Here is a 5,476-nt window from a genome sequence, read left to right as displayed (position 1 = left end):
GAATGAACACCCAAGTTCATTAACACCTACAGGTGGCGAACCTGCTAATGTTTCCACAAGACTATCTAGAAAAGTCCGTGGTCGTCATCTAAACTCCGCTAGATGACTAAACCAAACAACAACGAGGCCTCTCATCTGTTTATTACACACCAACTATCTACCCATGTTCTACCCAACATATTAGTAGATAAAAATATACATTTTTATACATAGTTTAAAAAACCTGTATAGAATGCTTTAATCAACACATATTTCACATAACAGATGAGGCACATACACATAACACATATCTCATAGAGAATAAATCATATCTATGAGTTAGAAGAAAGTGAATACACATTCACACATATAAACAACAATATACTTAATACACTCAAACCATACTTGCATTATTATCGTGTTTATGAAAGGTAGTATACACTCACTTGATCAGAAGATGATCAGACAACACTACGACTTGCAGAAGTAGAAATCCTCAGCAGATCTGGAAGATCTTCACAAAAATCGAACTTCTCGCGGGCAGAGCTTCGGCTCGGGAACCGCACTTCTCGGGATCTTCGGGATCTCGGGACTTGCCTTGGGGCTCGAGAATAATACCGGGGCTTCGGGGTATTTTTGGCACGCAAATCGATGCAAAACGGGAGAGAGAAGAGAGAAAATGAACAAAAGAATCGGCTGCCTTCAGATCCTATTTATAGGAGGCTGGAGCCTCGGAGTACGCGGGGCGTACTGGTCCGAATGCGTCACTGCGTTCGTCATCTGAAGCCACTTGCTGCGAGTGTCGACATCTTTGGTGTACGCGGGGCGTACTTCGGATCGGATTGCTGACTCCCCTTCGGATAATGCCAGATTTAAAGATTTAATTTAAATATAAAATATTTAATAAACTTTTGAAATTTATATCTTCTTTATACGAACTCCGTTTTCGACGTTCTTTATATCCACACGAAGGTGAGACTACGCTCTACAACTTTCGTTTAAACTCCGTTGGCTAATTTTGACTTATTTTTATTATTTATTTTTAATAGGCCGCGACAGAAAAACTTCGTTATAAATTCATAACTTCTTCGTTTGACGTCCGTTCTCGCCTAACTTTTTATCGCTTCGATACCAACAATGAGATCTTCAATTCTCGTTTACATTGCTTCGACTAAAAACCGCTCGATCTCAAATCGAGTATTTTAGGCTGCATACTGCTAAGCCGAACTTCGATAAATCATAACTTCCTCATACGAAGTCAGATTTGGGCGTTCTATATATATTCGGAAACCTCGTTTCAACTACTACAACATTATTCAAAGATATTAAGTTTATTTTACACTTAAATTTTGACGCTTATTTTTATTCTTAATTAATCAAAACCACATAACTATGCAATTAAGCACAAAACACATAATACTCAAATAATACAATCTTATTATTTTCAAAACGGGTTACAAAGGTTAACCTAGACTATTACATCGCTAAAAATGGCAAGCCCGGAAACACAGGCGTTACAGCATGAACAACCTCCTCCCACCAATCCCGCGCTCTGCCCTTCAGAAGATAGGAGGCGAGTCTAACCTTGTCCCCCTCGGGACGGTGGCTCTCGCAGAAAGCTTTGGCAACATCTGCCAACCATCAGCTGCTAGCAACGGGGTCCCTACCCCCATGATAATCTGGTGCTCCACAAGCTCTAACTCTCGAAATGTCAACGTACACGCTCCTATCTAAGCCTCTCATCGAAAATCTCTAGTATACCCTCCTTGACCGTAACAAAGATCACATGAGTCTGGTCTAAGATACTACACGTGATCTTAGCTGATACAAACTATCTCATACGCTCCTCGAGCTGCTCGGTCCATAAACCGAAGCCTGATCCCTCTTCGGCGCCTGATCCGCCCACTGGGCTTTCACGCAACGTCACCATGCTGAAAGCATATCACAATAACTATCAAAATACGCTTCAATGCTAAGGGATTACACATACTCACTACAAGTTCCCTGGCTTTGTCTTGGCCCCTCTTGAATCGAGTACGGATCCTCTGGTTTCAGTAGTACGAGCCCATACTACCTTCGACATCTATCCGTACTATCTTCAAGAACTGCCTTGACTCTACCAAGTCCCTTCTACTGCTATTGATCTCTGCTACTCTTATCCTAGGCTTACCCTAGGGAAAATCTCTGAATACACCCAATCCAATCCACAGCTACTAAAGGCCTCCGGTAATGCCAATTAGCTATCACCTGAATACCATCGCATATGACAAGGCTCAGATAATCCTTCGAGTAAAAGACTCGTCCCTACAACGGTTAGACTCAGACGAGAGCTGGACAATAAGGCCAAATCTAGCACTCTAAGATTATTGAACCCTGATCACATGTGACGTGACGTATTCACCTCATGGCTAACTTCCATCACTCAGAGTCCTACAAAGCACAAAGAAAGTAGAATTCGGACACAGGAAACTACTCAAGCAAATCTATTCTCATAACGAGAAATTGTACTAGAATATAATGCTAAGCTCATACTATCAGGCATAAACTAAACATGCTATCCTACTACTATCTACTCAATACTAGCATGCAATTCTCCTAAAGCTGAAACACATATATCAGGCACATAAGGCATCCTCCTAGATCCTTATTCCTATTCTAGCATGCTGTTCTACTGAAACTGAAACTAGTAATCATAACATAAACTTGTATGGGTAATTTGGGAGTACTTACTTGAGCTCGGTTGATTGCATGCACCACACCCTTTTCTCTTTTCAAAATTCTTTTCACTTTTTCTAAAACTCTTTTCTTTATACTTTTTCTAAAATTGTTTCCTTTTCTCAAAATCCTTTTGTAAACATGGTTTTTCTCTTGAAAACTTTATACCACTTCCTTAGTTTTAGTTCAGACACACCTGAAAGTGTGCTCGAATCCCTCAAACCAAGGTTCTGATACCAACTTGTAAAATCCCAAAACACAGTCTGAAAATTTCGTTTAATTTAATAATAAAAACCATAGTCGATAAACCTCATATAAAAGAAATCACAAGTAATGTATCTCTAAATATTATAACAACTGTCAAGTATATCAGAGTATAAACATCGCAGGTTGAACAAATGGTGTGTGCACTGCAATATTCTCGAGCTCCTCTTTTGAAAAATGAGTACCTAAAACCAAAAATGAAAACTGTAAGCACAAAACTTAGTAAGCTCCCCCAAACTACCGCATACCATACAATAACATATAGAGCGCATACTGGGCCTTGCCCATTGCATCGGACTGAAGTCCGGACTAAGTGGGGCCTTGCCCCCTACATCGGACTGAAATCCAAACTAATTGGGGCCTTGCCCCCAGCATCAGACCGAAATCCAGACTAACTGGGGCCTTCCCCCCTGCATCAGACTGAAATCCATAATAACTGGGGCCTTGCCCTTGCATCGGACCGAAGTCCGGACTAACTGGGGCCTTGCCCCTGCATCACACTGAAATCCGGACTTACTGGGGCCTTGCCGCTTGCATCGGACCGAAGTCCAGACTAACTAACACACAAACATGCCTGAATCACAAAGACATCAAACATACTGAACTACTGTATCGGACCAAAGTCCGGAACTACTGCTATCTAAACGGGTCGGCATTGTGGCCGTAGACCCGTTCCTACTAGAAGGAAAACTCACCTAAAGTGCTGAACTCGGCCGATAACCCTCTGGCTGCTAACCGAAAAATCTCCGAAATGTTGCCCCTTTAGCTCCCTGAGCTACCAATACCAATAATAACATTTAGACTAAACTGTCCTCCCGAGGTCGACTAAGTCAACTCTGGTCAAAGTCAACCTTCCAGTTGACTCTACTCGCCGAGTTGTGCTACCAACTCGCCGAGTCCATGCTCCTCAAATCCCAAACAACCCCCGACTCCACTCGTCGAGTCTAGCGAGAACTCGACGAGCTCTCTTTCATCTAACACTTCGGGACTATCTTCGACCGACTCGCCGAGTTGTTCTACAACTCGCTGAGTCCATCTTCATCAGCTAAGGAGATTACCTTGGACTTTCTGAGTTCCTCCTTGAACTCGTCGAGTAACATGATATTCTTGTCCAACACGGACACAGACTGGATGAGTCCTTCTCTAAACCCACTCACTGATCTGACTTATAATAGAAGGGTTTGGTTTTGTGACCCGACTTGCCGAGTCCATGAACCGACTCGTCGAGTCCTCCTAGTGAAAACTCTAATCCGTCGATTTCAGTCTATACCACACTTCCAACTCTTAGATCTGGACTCCTTTTTCTAGTATTGCATGTAAAGTTGCTAACTTTACGTGCATGCAAGGGGTGATGAGGCTAGAACACCAAATCCCAGCTAATAAGAAGTTTAAGGTCAAGACATGGAGCCTTAGCTAGATAAACCCAACAACTCTGAGCTTCTAGAGCTCAAAATTGTCCAGATCTAATGTCCAATCCATCCTCCAAGGCTTATCACCCGCATTCCACTTGAAAATGGTCCAAATGTAACAAAAGATAAGCTAGAAAAGTGATCTAGATGATTAACAACCAATGTATAAGCTTTATACCTTCAAATGATCTGGAATGTCACCCAAACTATGGACCTATACTCCTTACCTTGCTCCTTTTCTTCCACAATCTACAAGATGCACACCAAGAGCCTTAATCTTCTCACACAAGCTCAAGAATGAAGTTGGGTGGCTAGGGTTTTATCTCTGGACAATGGAGGCTATAAATGAAACCCTTGAAATGAGAATGAGATGTTTAAATAGGGTGCCAAGTCCCAAAATTAGGGTTTCTTAACCCAGACCAGAATCGTCGAGTCAGTTTCCCCGACTCGCCAAGTCGGTCACTTAATCCGCGACACTGGTCACGCTCAGACTCGTCGAGTTCCTCCTTGGACTCGACGAGTTGACTCCTTTGACTAAGGGATTTTCTTTCCTTTCTTGGTCTTTCGAATTCTGGGTGTTACAACTCTCTCCCACTTAAACCATACTTCGTCCTCGAAGTCCGCTACATTCAACTGATCTGCAATCTGCTTCAACACTGTTGCCGAAAGAATCTAACTCCCGTTGGCCACTTCTATCGACCTTTCACCCGGATTCAAACTAAAACTAATCATCGCAGATAACAATCCTTAAGTGCACTCTAATTTCCCCCAAGGATCCTGAGAATTCAATTTACTCAACTGGACATCCTTCGTAAAGCCCTAAATTCTGCAGATGAACGAATTACTTGCAACAAGATCGAATCTAATCTGTCTGAAATCTGTTGTCTCAAGATGGTCTGAATCCCTGACATACCACTCATACTAAATCATTATAGATGAATCCCGCGAGGAGGGGGTGACTTAGCATTACTCAACAATCTGTTACGCTTACCATACATGAGATCCTCAAATACCATTACCGCAGGAGACCCAAAACTGCCTGAAACACTGACCTGCCTGGAAACACTAAACTGCCTTGAACACTGACCTTCCTGGAAACACTGAACTGC

This window comes from Lactuca serriola, chromosome 4, assembly GCF_051521515.1.
Source record: "Lactuca serriola cultivar US96UC23 chromosome 4, Lser_US96UC23_V15, whole genome shotgun sequence".
NCBI lineage: Eukaryota > Viridiplantae > Streptophyta > Magnoliopsida > Asterales > Asteraceae > Lactuca > Lactuca serriola.
Note: the sequence above shows the minus strand (reverse complement) of the source record.